The sequence below is a fragment of the Talpa occidentalis genome, unplaced genomic scaffold, assembly GCF_014898055.3.
Source record: "Talpa occidentalis isolate TD23 unplaced genomic scaffold, MPIMG_talOcc4v2.1 talOcc4.8, whole genome shotgun sequence".
In the NCBI taxonomy this organism is placed as follows: Eukaryota; Metazoa; Chordata; class Mammalia; order Eulipotyphla; family Talpidae; genus Talpa; species Talpa occidentalis.
The window spans coordinates 61,738,546-61,766,332 of NW_023605194.1; the positions used below are offsets into that span (position 1 = coordinate 61,738,546).

The 27,787-nt window shown below is 36.7% G+C and overlaps 1 protein-coding gene and 1 pseudogene across 2 annotated transcripts in view; both read right to left on the reverse strand.

Moving 5' to 3' along the window:
- Window positions 1–27,787, reverse strand: part of RNLS (renalase, FAD dependent amine oxidase) — a 289,771-nt gene that overhangs the window by 189,746 nt on the left and 72,238 nt on the right. The gene's annotated exons all lie outside the window — the stretch shown is intronic.
- LOC119233860 (zinc finger CCHC domain-containing protein 17-like) lies at window positions 20,318–21,026 on the reverse strand (annotated as a pseudogene).

The window sequence follows — 27,787 nt, forward strand, 5'->3', positions numbered from 1 at the left end:
AACAGGCATGTCTGATGGAGCTGCAAGACTCAAATCATCACCCGCGATTTTAAGACCATTGATTAATATTCTGGGGCTTTTTCTACATCAGAGCTAGGTATGCAGGCTATAATTTCCTGTGAGATAAGAAAGAAAATTCAAAAGCCCTGCCTTGATCTAACTACAAGCTCCTTTATGAATTACTGATTTTCTGTATTGAAAACTAGAGGTGAGATACTGCTAGAAAGTTGTCCATTATATGACTAGAGGGACCAAGTATACTGGAAAATTGACTAAATAACATGAAAAGTCTATTCAAACTCTTTTAAAAATACCCTTGATGAATACATATTTGGCTAGATTTTATAGGGAAAAAACTATGTTGCAAAATGCTAATTTCAATTTGTTCACTCAATAGTCATTCAAAAGATAGGATTTAAGTTGATTTTGGAGCAAGCTGTCACAAAATATTTACCTTTAGAAACTGAATTAGTGAAATTACTTTGCAGTGCTTCATGGTAATTTTCTAAGATGTGATCTCTAAGTTTATTAAATATCAAAATATCAAATAGTCCGAAGGTATTCTAAAAGAAGCATACATAGTATGCAGTAGCTAATTCTCTTTGGCATAAAAGATTTTCTTTACTTTCATCTCTGCACTTTTATGTTCATGAGTGGGAACTCCCTACAATCCTTACATAAAAGAACTGTGCATACACAAAGAGAACATTAGCCAAGACTATAACAAATTAGCAAAGGAGATCAGATAATATGGAACGTTGTCTAATTTTTTAAGGTCAAGAATGTTGTTTATTGTTAGCAGCTGTAAACATTTTGCAAGAATAATATCTTCTAGTTCTCCTAAAAATAACTTTATGGACTGCAAGTTGTGGTTAACAACCTAATTAAAAACATGCTATACTTATTTTTTTAAACTTTATCATTATGATGCACTATCTGTTCAAATTCTCAGAATTCTAAGGCTGTGCACATAGCACCTAAATACCAATTTCTTATTTCAAAGTGAGATTTTCAAAATTTAAAATGTTGTTTTTCTTTTTAAATTCTCTGAAGGCACTAATGCTACAAAAATAAGCCAAAGCACAGAAACCACCTAGGAGTTTTAACAAGTGAAAGTCTAGAACAGGAAGGGAAAAAAAAAAAAAGCCCTAGGATATTTCAAAACCTTATTGGAAATATTCTCCTTTGTGTGAAACCAAAAATTGCATGGAAAAAAAACTCGATTCTCTCAGTTTCCATTGCCTCTTGAATATGTATGAGCTTCACTATTCTAGAAAGGTTATTTAGCACTCTGACCTCTGGTTAAAAACTATATTAAATGTATCAAACTAATTTCTTGTTAACCTACTATATAATTTATTAAGATTCCCTCATAGTCAGGGTTGAGAGTATTCTATCTTCAGCTCTGTGTACCTGTGGGATATGTGCAAAAAGGAGCATTAAATACCTGTTACAACAGATCCATTGATAACATTGCAATTCTTGAAGAAGTAGTGATGATGCAAAAAGGAAGTAATGAAAGACCGTGAAAGTGAAGTCTAAAGGCTCTCATCCATGTTCTGAAAGTGAGAGTGCTAGTTCTTAGTGATGTTAAAGGACACTAGAGTAAAAAAAAAAAAAAAAATGTTTAAAATAGGATAAAATAAAATAAATTGCTAAAATAAAAGGTTAAAAATATTTTAAATATACAAAGTGGTTTTGAGAGAAGCTGGGATAAACAAAGTTAAATAACTTGCTTTAGAGCAGCATTTTTTTTTCATATACTAATATGCATTCTATAATGTAAAACAGATTGTGAGAAACTCCTAACCTTATTTTTATCAGAAACTCAACCCTCCATGACATTGCTCCCCCTAGCCTGAAGAATATTTCCTAGAATACACTCTGGGAAAAGACACTTTACTGCATTTTAGAAAGCAAAGGTCGCAGAATCATTTAGTCTTCTTAAGAAACATCAGAGAAAGCCCAAAAAGGATATTGGGGACAGTTCTAGATTAATATAAATAAATTACTGATTTTTAAACGCTTATTTTTCAATATACTTTTTCTCCTCAGTTTAGTATATGTACAATTCTTTTTCAGTCTCCACCCCCAAATAGTTACTAAAAGATGATTTATAGATGGGTCCTGAAAATTTAAAAAACCAAACTTAGAGACATGCTATTTTCTCTTTTCTCCCAATGTTTATAACAATCCCCTTTCCATCCTGGACAAAGACCTACTTTTTGAAAGTAAATAAAAGCATGACACTATTTCAATATATTTTATAACTGAAAACACTTGTGGAGAAGTGTTACCTATAACAATCAACATTTTATACTATATTAGAGAAATTGAATTAATGTAATGGACTCTATATTTCACTATCTTATTACATATTATCTCTAGCTCTAGTATTGTTTATTTGTAAGTCATTTTAAATGAACCATTTTGCTAATCTTATGTATACTTAAAATAGGTAATAAGAGGATATTTCAATCGGAGTTTAATATAATAACTTGTAATATAGCTTTTTCATCAATGGTGGATATTCTGATATTCTGGCAAAGTAGATAATAAATGTAATAACTGGAAATTTAATAGGGGCTTAAGCAGATTACAATCTTGTTTTTCTTGTAGAGTATCTTGTATTGTTAGCAGACACTATATAGGGATAGAGGGAAGCTTATAAGTTGACCATGGACATTGGTCAATGAATAACTACAATATGACTCTTGTGATTTTTTTTACACCCAGCAAATTGTCCTCTCTAGGTCACAATTTAAAAATTATTCAGTGTTTTCCCCTGAAAATTTATTTATTTTTTAAATGATGAATGCTCTACTCATCCTTATCATCTTATAAGCCAGTACAGGACAGTGGTCTTACATGATTGCAGCGATTCAGCTTTGAATTTAGTTCTTTCTTATTGTGGAACAATATGGTTTCCCTGCCTTTTCTCTCTCTCCATCCCCTGCCCTCTTTTCTGCACTCCCATTTCACTGTAAGTACAACCTAAAAGTTACAAATCTCAATTATCCTAATGGTTTCATCTTAATGTAACAAAAGATGTAAAGTCATTGAAAATTGTATTTGTCAGTGTTCCTTTTTTCCACCGCTGACCAAAGGGTTATAAAAAAATTCCCAAACAATTCTGAACACTGGCAGAATATAAAGAAGATGAAAAACACAGGAAGATATTCAAATGAAAATGTCTTCATCTCTGAATCTAAAATTAAAAGAGAACTGATTATACTTTGTCATGGCATAGAAGTGAATACCAAAAGCCAAACTTGATATGCGTAGCAGAAAGAGTCAGGTAAGGAGAAAAAAAGGGACATATGGATTCTGTTGAAATATATACATTGACAGTGACAGATTTTCAAAAAGAACAGCAAAATAGGAGTCAGAGATGCTCATACTTGGAGCAGAGCTGCAAGTAGCTTCAGAGCGGATAAAGTTCCATGCTAATGTTAAAGACTGTATGTTTGTAAAAAAATTTTAAGAGCTTGGGCCTCCCTGGTGGCTCAAGGGATTAAGCTAAGCACAGCACTGTGAAGCAATCTGCAGCCTCTGCAGCAAGAGTTCAATCCCAGGCCAGCAGGGAAGTTAATCCTCATGGCCCAACAGACCTCTCCTGTCTTGCCCACTGCTCCCCTCAGCAGTGTATTACAGTCAGTCTGCCTGTGCTGTTCCCCACTCTGTCCCTGGTGAATCCTCTCACCCCCTGCACCTCTGACCTGTACCCCAGTTCTTGTAAGCATAAATAAAGAAATCTTTAAAAAAAATTTAAAGAGCTTAGTGACTTTCACTTTCTTGAAAATCTGCCTACAGATGGAATATATGTTCATCTATACACTCAACAAAACATTTCTTTCTGTAAAGCTGTGAGCACACTCCCTTTAGGCCAGTGAGAAGCACAAGGATAAAATAAAGAATTTAAATGGAAGTAAATAAGATTAATAAAAGACTTTACAATATTGAAATCATATTGATTATTATTTCCTTTACCTTTCCTTAAAGTATTTATTTGTTGTTCTACTAACTTTTAGAAAATGTTCATTACATTATTTTTAAGGTGACACAAGATTATACAAAAATGATGTATGAAGACTTTCTGAACATTAATGGTGCTACATTCAAAAGTTAGCCTGGCAGAGAGACCATTTCAAAAGCTAACATTACCAAGAACAGTGGAGATATAGCAGAAGAGCCTTAGATCTAAGACTCTAGGGCTTGGCTCCAGTCCTGGTTCCATTGCTTTGTAGCTGTCATTGGGGAACTGCAGGGGCCTAGTAAAATCCATAGTGAGTCTTTCTCTAGGTGAGACTTAAGTTTTTATTCCTTTTAACTAAAAAAATTAAGCAGAAACTTTAGGATACTAAGACACTAAGGAGTTACTCTGTTTTCTTTATATTCTATACTCAAGAGAATGACAAACAACATTCAAATATTACCAATTTCTTTCTGTGTCTGAACAAATCTAGATCTTTAACTTAATAATCTGAAGTTTTTGCAGGTGACACTGAAATTTGCCTCCAATTCAGTGTCTGCTTTGTAGTGGGATGGTGCTCTATTTTAAAAAATAATCTAAAAAATAACAGATATAATTCCTAGTGATGATAGCAATGTTATTTCCATTCTCTAACTTTAGATGTCAAGACATCCTTATTTTCATGAAACACAATTAAAAGCAATCTTAAATAATAACCTGGTGCAAATTCTGGACAAAGATTTTGTATAGAGACTTTGCAATTGTTCCATTTTCACTTGTCACAAAGATATAAAACTTATCTAAGAGAGATGCACACAGATGTTGGGATGACTTAGAAAAAATACCTAGCTTCAATTTGCTATCATCAGCTTTAGTTCCAAAAAGGAGACGAACAGTGTTTGGGTCTCTAAGTCTTGTGGCAACTGATTGTGTTATAGTCAAAAGTTAAACTTTCTGAGTTTCCGTTATGAATAAGGTGGAGTACATAGTACTTTGCCTTCACAGGGATTGTGTCAAAATAAATAAACTCCATTACAATGAATGGAACATACAGAAAGTAAATAAAGTCAACAAAAGGGGATTCCAGTGAGGGATGAAAGAGGAGGGAAATCTGGGGAGAAAGGAAAGAATTTGGAAATGAAATGAGAGAGGGCAGTGCATAGGTAGAAGGGTAAGGGAAAGGTGAGAAAAAGAGAGGGGGGAGAATGGGAGTGGAAGGGTGTGGATGTGAAAACTTGCTTTGGACTTAGCTAGGAAAAAGTCTAAGCGAGACAGGAATTCAAGATTAAGGGCACCAGGAATGGAATGGAAATGACAAAGCTCAGATATGTGTATCTCAGCATGTTTTCTTTTGGTTTAGAATTTTGATGAGTGTCAGCTTCAAGTGGGAATCTAAAAGGAAGAAAGATAGTGCAGACTTTAAAAACTGGGGCAGCACTGAGGAAAGCAATTTTAAAAAGTTGTGGGGGGGGATGCAGAAGACAAAAAGAAAAAGAAGGCAAACATTTTTAACCTGGGTTGCAGAAGGCAAGGGGAACAGAAGGGAGAGGGACAACAAAGGACATTTATGCAGCTTTCAGAAGGGGAAAAGTACTCCAGAAGGACACTTTTAAGGAAAACCATTTGAAATTATATATGAAAGGGAGGAGAGCAGTTGCTTAATAGAGTAATCAGAGACTAAAATGTATGAATCTAAGGCAGTAATTAAACCCCTAGAATTAAGAAATTGATAGGATTTCCAAATTGTAAAACTGACTTCCCTTGGGGAATTATACTGTGTGAAAGGTATCCAAAGCTTCCAAAAGAACTATTTAGAATTTCATTAATTGGGGAAATTGAAGTCCAGTGTATACTTAAGAGTGACACAGGTGAGGGAACACTCTGTGGTCTGATGATTTACTTCTTCAACACTGAAATGGAGGAAAAAAATAATGTACTTGGCTTTTGGATTAGAGAATATGAACTTGAACCAGAACTTGAGAAAGGGTATCAGGATGCTTTTGAGAATCTGATGACTTAAAAACCCTCTCCCAAGATAAATGCACTAAAGTATACATACAATTTCAAACACTTCAGAGGCTATCTATAGTTATGTGTCACATCCCAATGCCATACACAACCCACAACAAACTAGATCCTTTTTAAAAAAACAAAACAAACAAACAAACAAAAAAAACCACTTGATTTCATGAAAGAGAAAGATTAAGGCTGGAATAGGCTTATACAGGCTAAACAGCTCAAGAAATGGTAGCTAAAATTCAAGAAAGCTTTCCCCTATGATGTGCAGCAAGAAAAGATTGAAGTTTGAGTATCCCAAGGAGTGTTTCCTAAGAGACTGGTAGGGAACTTTTGTGGAAATACAGCTAAGAAGATGGTCAAAGAACAGGACACTGTAAAAGGGAGGAAAGAATAGGTGCACTAAAGGTTGAGAATCTCAAATGCAATATATTGTTTTTTAATTGTTTTTTAATTCATAGCAAAATGAAAATGGAAAGAAAAAAGTGAACTGACTATATAATGGGCTCTAGTGAGAATGAAGCTGATTGTTAGTAGCAACACAGGTAGCGGGAGGATACAAAATGAGAAGTAAATGGAAAATGACTAAAATAATTTTTAAAAAGTAAGTTCAAAGTTGTTTGGGAAGGTGAGCACATTTTTTAAAATATTGGAAAAACACGACTTAAAGGAAAACACAACTTATGGAGATACAAGTCAGTTCCTGGAAGCAGAGAGACTAGACAGTTACAGTACAGTAAAATTAGCTTGTTATCATGTTTTAGTGTTTCAAGAAGATAAATCTTCATCTTTCAAAGAAGATGAAAACCATTGGGAAGCTGGCTTCAAATTACAGTAGACCACACTAAAAGAGATGTAAGAGGGTTGATAACAGTGATGTTCAAAAGCTAAAATGGGAGCTATATAAAAAGGACACATTAATGTAAATGGCATATTTGAAGAATAAAAGTTATAGCTTAAAACAACAACAAAAAGAAACTACCAACAAAATAAAAAGGCAACCTACTAAATAGGAGAAAATATCTTTAAATCATATATTTGATAAGCAGTTAATAACTAAAATATATAAGGAACTCATTTAGTTCAATAACAAAAACAAAGCCAAAAACCAAAAAATCCAATTAAAATCGGACAGAGACTCTAAATAGACATTTTCACATTTTCCAAAGGAAACATAGATGGCTAAAGATGTTGACTATCATTAATTATCAGGAAGTACAAATCACAATCACAATGAGATTATCACCTCATGCCTGTTAGAATGGTTATTATTAAAAAGACAAGAAATAAATCTTGCAACAATGTGGAGAAAAAGGAAGTTCTATACAATGTTGGTGGAAAAGTAAATTAATGCAGCCACTATTGGAAACACTATGGACATCCCTCAAAAATTTATAAACATAACTACCACAGATCTGGCAATTTCACTTATAGAAATGTAACCAAAGAAAGCAAAAATACTAACTAGAGGGTCTCCCCTGTGGCGCAGCAGTTGAGCGCTGGGTTGCGAAGCTGCCCACAGCCTCTGCAGCACCGGTTCGATCCCCAGCTGCTCCCCGGCCACCGGAGGAGGGTCCCACATGGCGCGCAGACCTCTCCTGCCGCCTGCTGCTCCCCTCAGCAGTGTACTTCAGGCCTTCTGCCTGCTCTGCTCCCCGCTCTGGCTCTGGTGAGTTCTCTCACCCTCCCACGCTTCTGACTGTACCCAGTGCTTGTATAAATAAATAAATAAATCTTTTTAAAAAAAGAAAAAGAAACTTAAAAAAAAAAACTACTAACTAGAAAAGATGTACAGCCCCAGTTCATTGCAGCATTATTTATAATAGCAGACATGAAAACAACCTAAGTCTTCATGGATAGAGGAATGTAAAAAGAAATCATGCTATAAATATGGGATATTATTCTGTGATAAATGATGAAACTTGCCCTTTGTGACAACATGGATGAACTTTAAGTGCATTATGCTACGTAAAATAAGTCAGATATAGTCTGATAAATACCATAAGATCTCACCTGTATAAAAAAAAATGTAGCATATAGATACAGAAAACATACTGGTTGTCACCAAAGATGGGAGAAATGAATGAAGAGGGTCAAAAGGTACAAACTTCCAGTTATAAAATAAATAAACCTGGGCATATAATGTATAACATGACAACAGTAGTTATAATACCATATATTGCATATATAAAAGTTGCTATGAGAATAGATATTAAAAATTCTTATCACAAAAAAAATTGGTGACAAATGTCATCTACACTTATTATAGTGATTATTTTAGACTATATACAAATATTGAATCACTTTGTACAATTGAAAAGAATCTGTTTTACATCAATATATAACATTAATGTCAATTATAATACCCAAAAACAAACAGAAAGAATGGAAAAGGCTTTTACAAAGAGAGATATCAAAGACATTTTGAGAAATAGAGATTTTTGTCATTAAACAGAAAAAGTTTTTGTTTAAAACCAGGAACAGGAAGAATAAAAACTAGGACAAAGCAGAAATGTCATGCAAAATATCTTATATAACAAAATGATGGCTTAAACCAATGAAAGTTCTGAGAGAGAACAAACACCTGTCCAAAGGAAAGGTGTGAGGAGAAAGAGACATAACAGCACCTGGTCTCTGACTATACCATAAAAATATTTTTGGAGCCAACCAGCTAAAATTTTGGAAGAAACTTTTAGTCGAGTTATGAAATAGTGTTTTTGAGGTCATTCAGGTAAGAAAAAAGTCTTGGTCAAGAGCAAAAATTTGATCTGGACGTGATTTGGAAAAGAATTATAGCACAAATACTGTATATATTCTAGTAAATCCTAAGGTAAAAAAATTACAACAAAATCATATTTTCTTAGCTTTATTATTTCTGGTTGAAGTATTACTATTGTAATTCTCAATCCATTTTGTAGGTATTGGAACAAATATATGTTCAAAAATATGTACATATATATTGACATATGTACATATATATTGACTTCTAAGTAATATATCCTACTATTAAAAGGAACCAGTGCACCAAAAGAAATAACTGATTCCAGATCTTCAGGAGAAAAGGTGCAAAGTGAGATTTGAACACCTTCTGCTGGACAACAAGGAAGTGTCTAACAGTTATGGCATCATGTCAAAAGTGTAAGAGGCACTACATAGCTCCTGGTTTGGTGGTGCAGTGGAGCATGCCTGGCTCCTCTGTTCCCCCTGCACCCACCCCCACATGTGGTACAAGCTAAGTTTGATGGCCAACCCAGCACAGGCTGGATTTTCGCATATCAGTCAGGCTTTGGTTTTGAAAATGGCATGTTTTTGAAAACACACTTGGCACACTTGCCTGAGACTGATTCATTAAGACACTGTCTCAGGAAGACAGGAAGTTCCTGTCTTCAGATCTCCAAGACTTTGGATTCTAGCATTCAGACCTTCATGTTGTCGCTTCTGATGGTGGCTTTTGTTCTGGCGTAACCATCATGCTGCCTAGAGCTGTACATTGCTGCTTAATTCTCAATATCATCTGTGGACCAGCACTGTTGCTCTGTGCCCAGTACTTCTATGAGCTGTCTGCTGCTTACTTGTGCCTGGTACCACCAAGAGGTGTGTGCCGCTGGCCTGTGCCCTGACATCACCTTTGACCAGCTCTGTTTGCCTGTGCCCGGTGCCTCCTGGAGGTACACACTGGTGCCTGATCCTTCACATCACTGCCTGCTGACAGGTGCTGCTGGCTTAAGTGTGGCCACTTCTAAGAGCTGTCCACTGCTGCTGACCCTCCAGCACTACCACCTGACTAACTTGCCTACTCCAGCACCACTCATGCTGTCCAGCCTAGTCTCCGGACTGCTGCTGCTGGCTGCTATGGCATCACCTCAGCAGTGCCACCTGTGATTACCTCCAGCTGCCATGATAAATTGGGTCCTGGTCCACTGCTTATCACTGTGCCACCAGCTCCAGGCTCTCGTCGGAGAGACAATGCCATCATTCATGAGCAGATTTTGGTTTGGACTCTGGACACTGTGAACACTATTGGAGGTAGGACAGATGGTCACCCATGACCTTAGATTAGAAACTCCTTTATCTCGTCTCTCCCAACCCATGTAAATAAAGCCTGTTGTTGCATTCTGAGTCTATGCTGTGTCTTGCAGTTGTAAGTGCATGGAGAAGGACCCCTGATTCGCATGATCTCAATAGGACACAGGAGGGGGCTGACACAGAATAAATCTTGGAAAATCTGAGTCTCCAAAATAACAATGGTAATAAATTGCAATATATTGAATTTTTAAAAACTCAATCCATGAGACTTGGAAAGGAAATATGGGAAGGAAGGAGAGCAAAAGAGAGAGATGGGAAAAAAGTGCAGAGAGACTGAGAAAAAGTCCATGTGTAGTTATGTGGGGGGTGATAACGGTGAGAGGGGAGGGAAGGAAAAAGAAAGGGATCAAGGAAGGAGGAAGAGAGAGAGGGTAGAAGAAAGAACAAAAGAAAAACACTTAAAGAAGAACAGAATAATGACAGTTGACTCAGCAAGAATCATCACCGGAAGCTAAAATCAGGTTGCTAAAGACACATTTTCTCCCTGTAGATTACTTCAGAGTATCAGTCCATAAAGAACTTGCGAATTACAAGAGTGAAAAATAAACTTTATAATGAAAAGATCTACTAATCACCATCTTAACCAGATGATCAGATTTATCATCAATAGAACAAGTTGTCTCCATGTGTCCTTTGATGCGAAGCAATAAGAAGTGCACATCATCTCTGTCAAAAATGCTGAACCCAGAGGTTCTCAAATTCTTGCTCAACAGAATCAGCATCACTGGGAATTTGTTAGAAATGCAAATAACTGGGCTCCAAGCTACAACTACTGAATCAGGAACTCTACAGTGGGCCAAGCAATCTAGGTTTAACAAGCCTTCCTGACGATTCTGAGTCATACCAAAATTTGAGAACCACCGGTTTAACCTGAATATAAGTAAAACAATGAAACAAATCCAGATCATCAAACATTCTATTGGCCTGAACTCTTCAAAAAATTCAAATCCACAAACAACAAAAAAGTAGTGGCTGCAAGGGGCAGTGGGAAGAAAATTTTGGCTGAATTTTAATCTTCATCTTAATGCTAAAGAGATATTACAACCTAATGCAAAAAGTGAATTTTAATTGGATTCTGAATTTTAAATTTAAAAAATTATCATGATAGCCATAACTTATCAGTTTACTTTCAAATGATGGAGGAAAAACAAACACACAAAAGTAAACAATAAATAAAATCTATACAATGTATGTTGGAAGAGAGTTAAATCTGAAACCATTTAAGAGCTGATGGATATTTCACTGAGCTATTTTTCAGATTTTCTGTAACTTTGAACATTTCCATACAAAAAGTTGCATAAAAATGATGTAAAAATATGCCTAAGAACCAAAAAGGGGAATACTGAAAACAAAAACTAAAATCAACAAACGAAACAATTCTATAAATTGTTTTAGTAAAATGAAAGACTAAAGCATTGTGAAGCAACCAAAGAGTTTGACAATCACAGTGGTAGAGTTGAGATAATGGGGTGAGTCACTTACTGAGCTCTGACAGTTTTCACCCATGTATTTTATAGCCACCCACACGTAGACTATATTAAAAGTGCTGTACTTCCCATTTTTTTCCTTTACTACAGAGGAAATGCAGGGAGAGTTAATAATATCATCAACCATAAGCTTTTAAGGTTCGGCATCCTAATAAAACTGATGAATCTTGACTTGCAGCCTCAGCAGTTAAATTACTGCTATGAAAATCATTGCCAATGGCCAAGTTGCATGAAAGAATAATTATACATGTTTACTGTTAACCATCAGTCAAGTCCAAGTACTATGAGATAAAATATGAAATCCAATTAAATGTGAATGCAGTTTGAGGGCCTACCTGCCCCAAGGAGATGAACACACACACACACACACACACACACACACACAGAGTGAGTACAATAACTTTCTTTGAATAATTTTTCTGGTAATTAAAAAAAAATCTATGGAAAAATAGAACCAAAAAGGCCTAAATAATATCCATAAAAGAGGGGTCAATTAGCACAAACAAATCAATAAAGAAAGTGCTATGTTAATGGAAGTATTAAACCTTTCATTTTATAGTCATCTGTTCTTGAGAAATCGTACCAGCAAGATGTTCTCTCCATGTTTAAAGTGTATGATTTATGACTGACTTTCTTTACAGCTTTTATGAGAAGGCATTTTTTAGCTGTCCCACGTGAGTTGCTAACATCTGCACTGATGAAAGAATTGCAAAGAGCAAAATTCACAAAGGATTACCACTATCAGATTTTTTAAAAGAGAAGCAATACATTATAATTTGATGTACTGATAGTTTTTGAAGTACTTTCCAATGTAAACTTCAAAAGATCATAATGAATATTTAATTTCAATGCAGCACACATTGAGAGTTCAAATTATTGGCCACTAGAAAACTAAATCCACTGATAAAAGAATGTAACCACTTATTACAACTATAAGTATGATTTTGAGCTGTGATTATATGTAAATCTAATGTCTCTACAACTGATAACTGTGGGATTAACTGGATATTTCTGCAACCTTAAAATAGGGTAAACAGTCAATAGTAAGAGGAGTTAATCAGTTAATGGATAGCAGTTGCAGCTGCAAAATGAATCACCATTCTTTGAAAATCTGAATTTTAATCTTGAATGGTCTCTATACTATAAGTGAGCACTATTTTGAAGACTTATTATTAAGTCTCTTATCCTGTCTTCAGTTGCCAGCTGCATATCCATTAGACTTAGGGACAATAGCAAATTCCAATTGATGAACAACTTGAAATTGAGGGTTCCTGAGTGAGTGTTCTTAAATTAAACAGGGCCCTAGGAAGGAATCACACACTTGTGTTTTAGATTGTATTCTATGCAGATAGATTGACCTTTGTCTGAATTATTCCACCACTTACAAATTGTGTAATCTAATGAATATTATATCACTTATCTGCCTTTATTCCTCCATCTGCAAAACTGGGGACATAATAGTTATCTGGCATATGGACATGATGTGATGATTACATAAAATAATGTATACAATGTATTTGTAGAGATTTTGACACATAGTAAGTGCCCAGGGAAATTGGCTAGGATAATTGATGCTGCTGTTATAGAGCATTATTATTTGATATAATCCTATCCTAATGACTTTTACTAGTGTTTGTCCATGAGTAGTTTGTGCATTGTTCGGGGTAGTGGTGGTGGTGGGTGTGTGTTGGGATTTTGGGGAGAGGGAGGGTGGAGAGCAAAGTGTGGCGGGACCCAATGGACAAGGGTGCTTTGGTGGTGGGTGTGGTATGGTAACCTACACCTGAAGGGGTGTGATCCTGTACCTCTGAATCATATACAGTATTCTAACCAATGTTATCTCAGTAAAAACACAAAGAAAATAATCCAGTCAAAAAATTGGCAGAGAAGCTAAAAAGAAACTTCTCCAAAGAGGAAATGCAAATGGCCAACAGGCACATGAAAAAATATTCAACATCACTTGCAATCAGGGAAATGCAAATCAAAACTACAATGAGATACCATCTTACACCAGTGAGAATGGCACATATTAAAAAAACTAACAACAACAAATGTTTGTGAGGATATGGAGAAAAAGGAACTCTCCTGCACTGCTGGTGCAAACTGGTCCAACCACTATGGAAAGTTGTGTGGAGATTCCTCAACCTACTAAAGATAGAGCTTCCATATGATCCAGCAATTCCACTCCTAGGTATTTACCCAAAGGACACAGAAACATTAATTCCAAAGGGCACCTGCACCCCTATGTTTATAGCAGCACAATTTACAATAGCTAAGCTTTGGAAACAACCCAAATGCCCAAAAATAGATGACTGGATCAAGAAGATGTGGTACATATACACAATGGAATATTACTCAGCAATCAAAAAAGATAAACACATGCAGATTGCAGCAACGTGGATGGAGCTAGAAGGGATCATGCTCAGCAAAATAAGCCAGAAAGAAAAAGAAAAATACTGGATGGTTTCACTCATAGCAGGAATCTAGAAAACCTAAATAAGGGACCAGGAAAAAGAATAACTATAAGAAAGAAAAAATCAAAATCAACAAACAACTACAAACCAGAGACACACTATAAGGGGGGGGGGCGGGAAAAGGAGGGATTGGGGTCAAAATAAGGGGGTTGCAATTGTATGGGGAATATAAAAATAAAATAAAAAAAAACCTCAATGATCATACTCTTGAGTGAACAACTTAAACTCATCACATCTAAATATAGATATCAAAAAGTTAAAAAAAAAATAAAAAGACAGTTCTGGGAACTCTGTCTCTGGTGGAGGCCTGTTACCCATAATTTCCTTCTATCATTTTTCCAATATTCTACCCCATTTAGGAATGTCCATTTGAGATATTGTTTATACAGAAGAAAACTATGCAGAAATTTAAACAAACATTGGGCACCGATAATGTCAAATATTCCCACTCAACTTACTCCCTAAATATAACTGCAGATTTACTGATTTATTATCACCTTCATCTACCTTTTTTCTCAGTCCCATGATTCAATAGTTTCAGAATAAATGTTTTTCCTTTGGCAAGATACTATTTTTTTTTTTTTTTGGTGGGGGGTTGGTTTTTAAATTCTTTCCAAGACTGACCCTATGGAATTCTCCTCTTGAATCCTTAAACTGAATTAATTCTCTGTGGTGCTTATTTGGTCTCAAATGAAGCGACACTGAACAAATGCAGAACTCTGAAGTTCAATGTTGACATTAATAAGCACCTAGATGGGCCCGTTCTTTTCTCGTCTATTAGTATAATCACGATTTTGTGACCAAATGGTTGCTGACATTGGCAAATGAAGACAGGCGATAATTGCCCGTTATCCAAAATGAGAAACAGAACTGCAGTTGTCTGTGAACTCTGTAAGAAAATGGACCATATATATCTTGTTTCTCACTGCATTCTCAACTAGCAGAGTGGTTGAATGATAAAATGAATGGCAGGCAAAACGTAAGAGAGAGTGAGAAAGGGAGGGCAGAGGTATAGAAAGAAAAAGGACAGTTCTAATCTCCGTTCCACTGTCAGAATGAAACATTTGATTGTCTTTTTTAAAAACATGCCACAAAAAATGGTTAAGTTACATGTTTAAAAACTGTTTAGGCTAAAAAAAAAAAATAAAGATTAGGGGACAGCTCAAAAATAAATGTGAAAACTGATCAGGCAGGTGAGCTGTTGTCTACCAAGACCCCATTAAAAAGGGGGGGGGAGGGAAGGCTTAAATAGTAATATTTATAAGGAAGCATTTCCTCACAGATATGATTATTAAATACTAAATAAGATTATCAATTGGCCATATAGTCTTCCTTTCTCAAATGTCTTTGAAAACAACAAGAGTGATGCCCATCTGCCTAGAACAATTTAGGACTATTTCTGCCAAGATGACTTATCAAGCTTCATTCCAATGCTGATAAATTTTTCATTGTTCCTTTCTAGCTATGTCCAAATGGCCATTATAAGTAATCCCCTAGGATATTAACATTTGGAGTACATGTGCCTACTGAGGCTTTTAATATAAATGAACATTTAGAGAATAATTTAGGATTGGAAGTCTCAACCATTTCACATTTCATGAAAGTATGTCAAATTTATGTCAGACTTTTAGATGGAGGACTATATTTTCCCCAATAGAATAGCATGGTTTGTATATAAATTGAGCACTCACTTGGGATAGTATGTAACTGTATGGTGTAACAGTAGAGAGGACACCACATTTAAAAATTTAAAACAAAAACAAAAACATTTGGCAGTTAATCTTAACCATTCTGCTATAAACGTACAAGAAAATAACACAGAAAAAGATAAAAGAAGTTCTTTAAACTTTTTCAATTATTCAAACTAGCAAGAAATAATTTAATGTCAATGGATATTTCCACTGACTCACATCACAAGTAGCTTCGGTAATTTTGCCAAACTCTCCTAGGCCTAAAATGTTTCACTCAGTAATGATTAACTTACAGCAATATTTCTATTAAAGATGTATTTGCATCACCCAATATGAAAGTAAATAACTGATAAGCAATACTTAATATTTATTAAAGGTGTGCTATGTGCCAAGCACTGTATTAATTAGGACTTTACATACACTTAGGAAAAACACATTAAAAAGAAACTTTCTCTTTCAGTCTCTCTTACTTTATTTATCATTCAACAAATACTTTCCCAATTTTGACCCATCCAGCCACTCTGCTAGTTGAGAATGCAGTGAGGTATATACAATCATTGTGACTATTTTACAAATGAAAAACACTTGAGATTTTGAATGGTAATGTGAGATATGAGTATGGATTAGAATGAGAGAAAAATCTGTTCTAAAATGTGGATTTAGTGGAACATTACCTCCTCTCCTTACTGGGCCAGCCACCAGAGGGTTCCTGGCCTCTGGCAGTTGCACTGAGACACTCAGACCTTCTCTTCCTCGGAGAATCACTTCTCAGAGACACATAGGCCATATGTGATTACAGTGGCTCCTTTACTTATTGAGTGACCAATATGAGAGGTGTGAATGAGGAGAGTCAAGGATAATGTCATAGTTTTGGACCTGAGTAAAATGTGTCAGAAATGTCATTTTCTGAGATGGGGAAAATTGCAGAAAGGACATCTTTGGTAAAGGTAGAAATTGGAAGCTTTATCTTGGGCATGTCAAGTTAGATGTGTTTATTAGACAAGCAGGTGGAGTTCCTAAGTAGGCAGGAGTTCAGGGGGAAGGCCCACGCTGAATAAAGATGCACAATTTTTGCGCATCATGAAACTAGAGGACATGAGTATAGGTGGAGAAGGCAAGAGTACATTGGATTGAGTCCTGGGACATTCCAACATTTGAGGTCTAGAGAAGCTGAGAGAGAATGAGAGTGGGATTCTAAGAGAGTTAGAAGGATAAAAGAGGGAGTGGTGCCCAAGAAGTCAGTGAGTGCAATCATTATTTCAAGGGGAGAGTGATAGTAACCTATACTCATGTACTGCAGGTAGGTCAAGTACAATGAAGACGGAGGATTGATGGTTGGATCTAGCAACCTGTAAATCAATAATATCCTTGACAAACTGACAGTCAGCTCCAGATACACTTCTTTTTTTCATTTCCCATTAAAAATTCTTTCAAATCATAATTTTTAATGCCTGCATGATATTTGGTAATATAAATGTAGAGTGATTTAATAAAATTTATATTTAGGATGTTTAGATTACTTTTAATTTTTTACTTTTATAAATAATGCAAAATTATTCTTGAATGTAAACCACTGATACTGTATTTAAGGGAATTCAAGTGAGTATAGCATTCATGAAAACAGTGTAAAACAACAAGGGAAATTCTGTTACTAAATAGCATATATAATTATTCTTTGTAAATCTTATTTAATTACAATATTTAACACTAAGCGGCTGTTTATAATAATTACTATTTTACAATAGTTATAATATTGTAATAAAGAAGTTGGAAAATTCTGGTACATAATAATTTCTTAATAGTGCTGTTTTTATTAGCTATTATTATATTCTCTTTTACTTCTGGAATGTGAATATGTATTGCTACTGTGTTTTCACCATCAAAACTTAGGATCTTGGCCTTTCCTTCTTGCCTATAAAGTCAGAAGAGAGACACTGGTTACTCTGACAACCTTAAAGTGACTTCAGGAATGTCACCAACAGCATAGCATGGCTTTTGAGACCAAATCCAGCAACCAGAACGTTATCATTTTCCTCAATAAAATTCAAACAGCTATCAGTGAGTACAAAGACTGTGACTTTTGGCTGTTCTTAACCAGATGGATTTTGACACACTTCAGGATGGCAGAATTTGGCTGTCTGGCTTCAACCCCTGCTTGTTCTAGTACAGTTCCCTTGCATCGGAAGCACTTCCAAAAGGGTTGGCCTTCAGACCTGTGCCTAAATGAATATTTTTGTACTGATTAGCACTTCTTCATATGTGCATATAAATGGCAATTTATAATGATACTCTATAGTTCACAAAACATTTCTTATTCCATTAGTTACCCAATGCTCAGAAAACAGCATGGATAACAAAATCTCCCCATCAGGCCACCATTTTTTACTCTTCTCTATCCTTCATCACACATGATCAAAAAGTACCTAATCTTTATTTAACATCATCCATGGATCCTAAGTGTCTGTAAGATAGCACACATGTCTGAATGTGGCATCTACATTTCCTTTGCAATCTCTTCAATCTCTCCCACTACTGCCCATAATCCATTCTGTTCTCCAACCTCAGATCTCCTGTGAGAGCTTCCCCTTCCTATGTATATGCGCTTTGCTCAGTCTGTCTCTTCTGCTCTATGCAGTGTCTCTCTCACTACTTGGCAGGGCAAAGGTTTTGGAATTAGATACACCTATGTCTCAAATAGGTTTTACATTTACTAGTTGTGTGGCCTTGGAAATTACTGAGCTTCTTAGAACCTCTCTTTATGTCATCTGCAAATGGTGATAATAATAATGCCTTTTATGAATAGTGGTGAATTACATAAAATAAGACATCAAAGGTATCGGGCTGAATAACCATAATTTTTCAAAATCTATTTTTGAGTAGATAGCACATGATTCAAAACTAAAAAAAAAAAAAAAAAACAATGTTTGAAAGAACAGATTTTCCGAGGCCTCCCTGGTGGCACAGCACTATGAAACAATCTGCTGCCTCTACAGCACGAGTTCAATCCCTGGACAGCCAGAGAGCTACCCACATGGTGCAGGAGACTTCTCCTGCCTAGCCTGCTGTTCCCCTCAGCAGTGTGTTTCAGTCAGTCTGCCTGTTCTGTTCCCCACTCTGTCTCTGGTGAATCCTTTCAACCCCTCCCCCCAACACACACACATCTCTGGCCTGTACCCCAGCTCTTATATGCGTAAATAAATAAATTGTTAAAAAAAGGATAGATTAACCTTTCAACCCATCTCCCAGATGAAGTTCCCCTACCGGAGGCTTTATTTTCCCCAATATTTTGCACATCATTTTAAGAGATATTACACACAATGGTGGTATACATATATAGTCTTTCACATCTTTCCTATCTTACCTCATAACAGATCTTGTAGAGCCATTCTTATTGCACATAAACATCCATTTTATTTTTTTTTAAACAACTGTAGTGCTTTATGTTATGGATGCACCATGTTTAAATAAATCATTCCCCTATGGATAGACTTTAAAACTATTCACAGTCTTCTTTCCTCAACACTTTATTTTAAAAGTTTTCAAACATATACAAGTTGAATTTTCCAGTAAACACTCACGCATCCACTAGTTAGATTCTATAAATAATATTTTAATAATTACTTTATCATTTATCTAATTTATCTGTCCATACTGCTTATATTTTATTAATTTCAGAATATGTCACATATACCATTAGACCTCCATCAAAATACTTAATGCATATCATCTATAATTGGATGTTAAACTTTTGCTATTACTAGTTGTGCTGCAATAAAAACTTGTATAAACACTATTGTACATGTGTGCATATTTCTTAGAAAATAAATCTCTGAGAACGTGCACTTAGAATTTTAAGGGATATTGTCAAATTTCCCCTGTTGAGATCATAACATTTGACACAACCACCTGAAATGTAGGACTCACTCTCTTTTAACTTTTACATAATTATTGAATATTTAAATATTTGCTAATACCAAAGGTAAACAAATATCTTATAATCTCATTTTGTGTGTATGTATTTTTTTCTTTTAAATACAAAATAAAGCAATGACTTTGGTTTGCATTGTCAGGCAGAATGTCACCGCAAACAATGGTTTTCTGGCTCTGACCACTGGCTATAATGTAACAGAATCATGTTAAGGGAAATGGATAAAGTGAACACCACTTCTTACCATGCCCCCTCATATTGCCAGCCTCCCTCTGCCATCATGTTGGATGTGGCAGAGATCACTCATCAATCAGTTCAGGGCAGAACTACAGGGAGGGGCTGATCACTGTGTTCTCCACCTACACCCAGACTTACCACCACAGAAGTAACTGTGGCTGTAGCCTGGACTCCTGTGCAGGAATGTGGCTCTGGCAGTGGCTGACAAGAGGGCAAAAGGACCTCTTGTTAAATGAAGATGTTGGATGAATGAATGAATGGTTCAGCTGCAGGGGTCAAGAAATAATTCATTCAGGCAGATGTCTTTGACACCTAACTCCCAAACCTGCCAGCTGCATGAGCAGAAGCCATCTCCCTTGGAAAAGAGGTCAGTGGGATTGGAGGCCATAGTCTTCCTATCAAGTCTTTCAAGGAAAGGGCTTCAAGGTGCAGGGCTCCTGGTCCTTCTCTTAACCATATCATCCACTTTTCCCACTCTCACTTTGTGTGCTTCTTCTTTGCTACCACCTTGCTGTTTGTTGATGTGTACCTTGCCCCCTTGCTTCTATCACTCTCAAATTATCAGCTGTAAGAAGGAGATGATTCTCTGTATCTGTGTTTCTCTTTCTTCTTTTCCTTTTCTTTTTCTAGAAGAATTCCTCATGGGGTCAGGCTTCTCAAAGTCTTATGACTTTACCTCTTCCTTGTCCTCATCAGGTATCAGGGAGTATGTGGTTCTACCTGGTCACATGAAACAATCCTTTATAGCCACACTTCCTGCAGCCTTAAAGATGATCTTCTGTCCAGTGGAAGGACCACCTCTGTCTCTCTTCTTGGTCAATGATAATGTTGTTAGGGTTGACGTTTTTCCCAGTCCCTTGGTTGACAGCTTTTATCCTACCATTTTTCATCTCTTGGCCAATAAGCTCCACCCAAAATATGTATAACATCTACTATCTCAGAGGGTTACTTCACGAAAGAGGATGACATGAAAATCTGATGGACTACACCTTGCTTCTGACAGCCTGGGATTTTGACAAAATCCATAGTCTGTCACCATAACAACCTCTTTTTGGAAAATAGTGTAGAGATCAGGCAAGTTTTCCATGGTCTCAGATCTTGTTGAATTCATCCTTAGTGTTCTGTGGCTCCTCCATTTCTCTCCTGAGAAAGCTAATTCATGTGTCTCATTTATCAGCACCCAGTCCCCCAACTGCAGCATTGTGCTGACATGCCAATTTCTATTTTTTTTCTTTTTAATATGTTTAACAGCCACATGGATTTCTTTTTCTTCCAACTCTCTATTCTTCTGCCCACTTTTCTACTAGACTACTAACCTTTCATACTAATTAGAAGTTTTTATATATAAAGGAAATGAGCACTTTCCAGTATGAATTGCAAATATTATTTCCAAGTTTTTCATTTCTTTGATTTTAATATGACTTATTTTTCCCAGAAAAACTTAATATTATTATACCTCAGTAAATTTATAATTTACCATAGATCAGTATACATACTGATCTAGTGTTTCTTCATCATTACTACCCGGGTCTCAACCTTCACAATGGTTCACTCAAACTCCACCGAATTATTTGCAAGGTCTAATTGTGCTGTGTCTTTCCCACCTATGAGTTCTTTTGTATGCTTCTTCTTCATGGAACATACTCTCAGAATTCTTGTGTTGGCTGGTTGCTACCAGTCATTTAATGCTTGGCTAGAAGTCTGCTTCTATAGCTACGGGTTTCCTTATTCCCCAAGGCTGGCTTCAGTGGTTTTGCCCTGTGTTTTTCATAGTATAGCATTGTGCATCCTGGTCAGAACATTGTGCTTCTTTAATGTAATTCACTATATCCTTGCTTTTTTCCTTAGATCCTTGGAGAAAAGGACTGATTTACTCATGCATTATTGCGTTTAGTTCAGGAACTGGCATATAAGGAGGCGATCGATAAATGCTGAAGAAAAAAATGAGGAGACAAGAAAAAAGGGAATGATGGCGAGAGAGAGCAATATATACAAGGTGTTATAGACTGAGTTGTGTCTCCCTCTGCACCATTGTGTCTCTCCCCCGCCAATTCATCTAAAGAAGCTCTAACTCCCAGTACCTCAAAATGTAACTGTAGAAACAGGGGCTTTAAAGATTTAAGGTAAAATAATGAGACCCTTAAAGTGGGCCCTATACCAATCTGACTGGTATCTTTATTAGAAGAGGAAATCTGCACACACAGACATAGCAGGGAGCACTGCACAGAGGAAAGACCCTATGTGGCCACAGCAAGAAGGTGGCTGCCTGCAAACAAGGGAGAGAGGCCTCAGGAGAATTTACCCACACCTTGATTAGGACTCATCATCTCCAAAACTGTGAAAAAATACACCTATGATGTTTAAGTCTTCCAGTCTTTGATATTTTGCTCTTGTGGCCCCAGCAAACTAAAACACAACCCCCTAGAAAACTAATAAGAGGGTTAGAAGATACAAAAGAAAAGATGGCTAGGTTAAGAGCTATCTAAGTGTAGACCATTAGAAGTATATAGAAGATTCTTATGTCTTGGCAAGTATGTAACAACTGAGAGAAAACATGGTCCTTTATTTTCTACTCAGAACAAAGAGATGAAGCTGACTTTAAAGTGAAGTCTGTTTTCTAGATTATAATGTGAACATATAATTAAATTTTATTTTGATTTGGTAAGGCTCTCTTAGTTATAATTCTCATGCAGTTCAGTCATAAACTATAATGGATTTACATGGTGAGAATTTAGTCTGATTATAATAAGCCACTTGAGCTTAAGAGGCACATGCATTCAGAGTACTATTGCATTGTTGGGCCTGTTTAGAAATCCCCATAATTTTTAGTCTGTCAATAAATTTGGATGGTATTTTTCTGATTTAGAATTTCTTTCTTTACTACTGGGTTAGTTTGTTTCAAAGAGATGCTTTTCTTAGAAAATGAAATTTGACACACTGGCACACTCAATGGCATTATGTAAAAATTACTATGGGACATGAAATCTTGGGAGTGCTTTTGTGGTCCTGTTTCACTTCTTATGGTGGCCATACTTTCATATTGAAAACTACCCGCCAACTTTGACAAACCATTCATTTTCCTTCATGTTTTGGGTAAGTCAATCAATATATCTATGCCAGTACATAAATCATTAAAGTGAAATAAACTAATGGTGGCTTTGCATCTCAAAATATGATTGCAACTGTGAAACTGTAGTCTCTCTAGATTATGATAGCTATGATCTGGAGGCTACATGGTTAATTTCCCTGACAGACTATAAAAATCACTCAGCTAGGAATGGTGAAAGCTGCTAATCAGGAAGATAACCTTTGAAAGCCTTGTTCCTTTCATAATGGTTGCTAGTTAAATATGAACATCTGGGAAATCATTATGAATTCATTGTGCATAAATCTATTGCCCCATGTACAGAATTCCTTTTTATTACAAACAGACTTTCTATAATAAGGAAAGAACAAATGTATCACCTTTTTTTTTTTACTATGCACATATTTGATGCAACGTTTATTAACAAAAATGGACGTTGCTCTTCGATGTCCATAACACTAGCCGTAAAATGAGGATAATCATACTTAGTTGAGAACATATCTAAAAGATTTAATGATTTAGCAATGCTTTGAGAATTTAAGTGCTTTGAATGTGCTAATTTTTATGATGCTGTCTCAGAGGTTCACTTTGATATTTATCTTATGTGTACATAATATAAATAAAATTAAATGTCCTTTCATTTCACATATACAACACAGGTTGATAAATTTAAGTGATTTCCACATGCCATTATTTATTCTTCTAATACTCCACTGGTAATCTAGGCACAATCTTTCAGTATGTAACCTACACTATTCAGTGAAGTTATTTGTTCTTGATATCTTGTAGTATAAATGGCCTGAAGGACTAAGTCAGTTATAAGTGAAAAGTCAAAGAGGGTCTGTAGCGGCAGGAGGGCACAGTGCAGGATCTCTATGATCCGAGCAGACGGGTGAAGGAGGAGTCTTGGAGCCCTCAGTAAAGCCTGTAAATCCTTACAGGCTTTTATTGCATTTACCAGATACATGGCAGGCAGGGTTGCTGGTGGGGCCAGGAGGCTGGCAGGCCTCCTAGCCCCTGGCAAGTCTTCACTCTTTCTGGGCTCTCTGGCGTTCTCTTGTGGTGTCTGCCTCTCTTTCACTCTGCTGGCGTCCCCGTGATGCTACCCTTATAAGCCCAGTCTCAGGCCAGGTGTACCCACCTACATATGCCCACACCCTACTCCAGGTGCCCACCACCAGGCATGCATTCAGGACCGCAAGGATCCATCATCAATCCTAATGGCGGGAGGACAGAAAAGCCTGACAATTATTTACCCTACAGGGTCTTATAAATTTAACTGAATATTTTTCCCACCTAGCAAAACTTGATTGCCAATGCTGAAAGATGTTGAGAGGCCCTCTTCATGCCACTGGAAAAGGAACACTGAACTTTACACAATGGGAAACAATGAACAGATTATAGCTCTGCCTAATTGTATTAAGACACTAGGGCTCTTCTGTTATAAATCTTAGTTTTCTGAAGTGTGTAACTAGGACAGACCATAATCCCAAAAGAAACTTAATTGAAAGTTGTTTTTAAAAACATGGTAGAAGAGATTTCTCCTTTTAGTGTTGCCAAATAGAACTGACTCTGGATGTTTCTTCATTGTCACTTCAGCCAAGTTAGACCATAATGAGAACCAGTCTTCTTGTCTTTAAATTTAACAGCTTAAATAAAATTAAAAATCTAAATTCATTATTAATATCCATAAAAAGAGCCTTGAAAAATTTCAGCATTAGAGTATACATTTATCCATAATAGTAACATAGATATGCATAATATAACCCACAGGCAAATTATTGTAGCTCCGTTCATTTATGCTTATGGATAAGGGATTTCTTTTCCCAACAATGTTTTCCTGCATTAATATTAGAGAAAATATTTCAATACAACAATGTGAAAAAAAATTATAGCTAAAATAGAAGGATAAAATGCTACGTAAATTAGGTCAGAAAATCTTGTTAGGGACCCTCATAAGATGCAATTTACATTTGTGACACTTAACAAAACAGTAGTTGAATGAGTGTCAGTATGATTAGTTTGTTATTCATCTCTCCCATCAGACAGTGAACAGGAGTGCTGAAGCACTTGTTTTGAAAAATAACTATCTAAGAAGAGGGGATAAGGGCAAGTAAGAAGAACTAACATTTATTGTCTGCGTACTATATGTCAGCTTCTATAATACAGATGCTTCATTTCCTTTATTACTCGCAATAGCTCTGGACAGAAAAGTATTAGAGTCTCCATTAAGCAGCTGGAAAATAGAAGAGATTAAGTGACCATCTCCATTAGGAGAGCTAAGTCCAGGACTAAATCCCAACCTAGGACTTTTTCCATTTGACCATAATGCATCCTCAAGGCAAGAAATCCTTTGGCTTTGATTTCATGAAGTGTAGTTATCATATGAAGATCTTAGCTATCATAATATAGACAATATAATTTCGCACATTTTAATCATATTTTGAGACATTACTTGACCTCACTTAATGATTTACATGCCACTACAGATGTACTGATTAACCCAAAATAGGAAAGAAAATGAACAGTTTGTCAAAGTTGGCATGCATTGTCTTTCTCCAGACTTTACATGAGTAGTACATAAACTCAGTTGCAAATTGAAATCAGGTGAGGAACAATTTAAAAAGTATCTGGTCTCAGAACCAAAGACCCTGACTCAGAAGACCTGGACTTATCAGAGGCATTTCTAGTTTAAAAGATGCCTACAGGTGAATCTAATGCATATTTTGGCTTAGAGCTCTGTTCTTTCCAAATCTAGCAAATGCACTATCACTATCCTTCTCCAAATTTTAAGCAGCTTCCTAGTTAAAAGGGGAGGAAGTGTATGCATACTGACATTTACTGAACATCTTCTTAAATTCCAGGTATTGTATACAAGGTTTTCACATATTATCACCCTCCTCATGTATCTTATTTAGCAGAAATAGACGTCAATCTTATCAATGCTTACTTAGCCCAGTTGTTTCTTTAATCTTTTGAAAACAATAGACATACCTTATTTCTAGAATTTTATCACTCTCATAAAAATTTCAAACACCATTGTACATTACAACATCTCATTAATGTCCAAATAAAAAAATAGGAAAAAAGTCTTCTACGTCCAAGAAACTAAAGAGTTTATGTTGTGCTACTTCCTGATCCTACCTATTAAAATACAGTATCTCTATAGTCTTATGCAAGCCTCTGCCTCCAGGCTGTGTTTAAACATTTGACACAGAGCCGGGAATGGACTGCAATCGAGACAAGGCCATGCATGAGATGGGAGTTGGTTTCTGCTTTTCCAGATCAGAGCCTTACCCCAGGGTCCTTGCATGTGTTGCTAAAATCCAGGTACTGAAACTCTTCTTAGTGAAAGCATTCAGTTGTCTTGGTTTTGGCCATTGGTGGGGGATAGCAGGTGTTTTCAGTGTCACAGACCTGGGTTACAGATGATAGCCTTGGTGATCTACCTGGCTCTCCCTGCAAGTTCAGGCTCTAGTTATTCTATATTGCATGTTTCAAGCTCAAGCCAGTAATCACCATTCAGCACTCCCGCTCCTAGAGTTCTCTAATAGTGCAGCCTCTGTTCTGTGCATACCCTTATCCAGATGCAGTGCCAGATCTCTAAAGTCCCCAATATGGGTGTATGTCCTTGAATAAACAGCTGTTGGGGGATCCATACAGCAGTGTTGTGCAACACCCCAGGCCAGGAAGGTTCATTGTTGATTCGAACAGACAAAAAGAGAATTTTGGAGCCTTTTGTATCGCTAACATTACTTTAATGCTGAATCAGGGGACTGGACTCACAAAATAGACCAGCAGGCAGGGAGGCAAGCAGGCAGCATCTGAGCCTCTGTGAGCGTTTTTATCCTTTACCTCTCAGCTCAGATGACTATATTTACATATGCGCAGACCTGGTGCTCTCTGGCTTTTAGGCCCAGGTGTCCCTAATTATGGGTACATGTGTCAATGCTTTTGCAATTACACAGTATCACATGTGGGTAATGAAACCTGGGAGGAAAACAAGGCCTCAGGTAGTAGCTGTATAGGCTAACGATGTGGGAGGCAAAAAAAAGACCCTGAGTACCCCATGTTCCGTACAGCAGTCACCCCACCCTCTACTGAGTTATATAGCCCCAGTATAACTACACAGTTCAATTAAAGTTTTTCCTACCCCTTTCCACCAAACCATTGTTCTTGATGTATACTGCAGTTCTTCATTGTAGAGTCAGGAATAGATACGGTGCAGGTTTTCTAGGATCCAGCAGACCGGGTAAAGGAGGAGTCAGTGTCCTCAGTGGTTTTTTGCAGTTCTTTTATTGGGATTACCAGGTACACAGCAGGCAGGGGTGCTGGGGGGCCGGGAGGCTGGCAGGCCTCCCAGGCCCCAGCAAGTCTTCACTCTATCTGGGCTCTCTGGCGTTCTCTGTTTCTCTCTCGGCTTCTGTTCGTTCTCGGCTTCTTGGCTTTTGCTGCTTCTCTCTCGGCTTCTGCTGGCATCCCCGTGACGCCGCTCTTAAAAGCACAGTCTCAGCCCAGGTGAATCCCATCTACCTATGCCCACGCCCTATTCCAGGTGCCCGCCATCAAGCATGCATTCAGGACCACAAGGATCCATCATCTATCCTGATGGTGGGAGGGCAGAAAAGCCTGACATTTTTCCTTACCCTACATTCATTTTATCCTCTTAGAGGTTACTTTGTTCTGCAGCAATTTAGCTATTAACATATGGAGGAAGCTCAGCATCTTTACCTCCATCTTGCTGGATCCTCAAAACAAAGTATTCTCAATTCTTGCAAAGCCCTTCTGTAAGGTAAGTAAAGTAACAGGC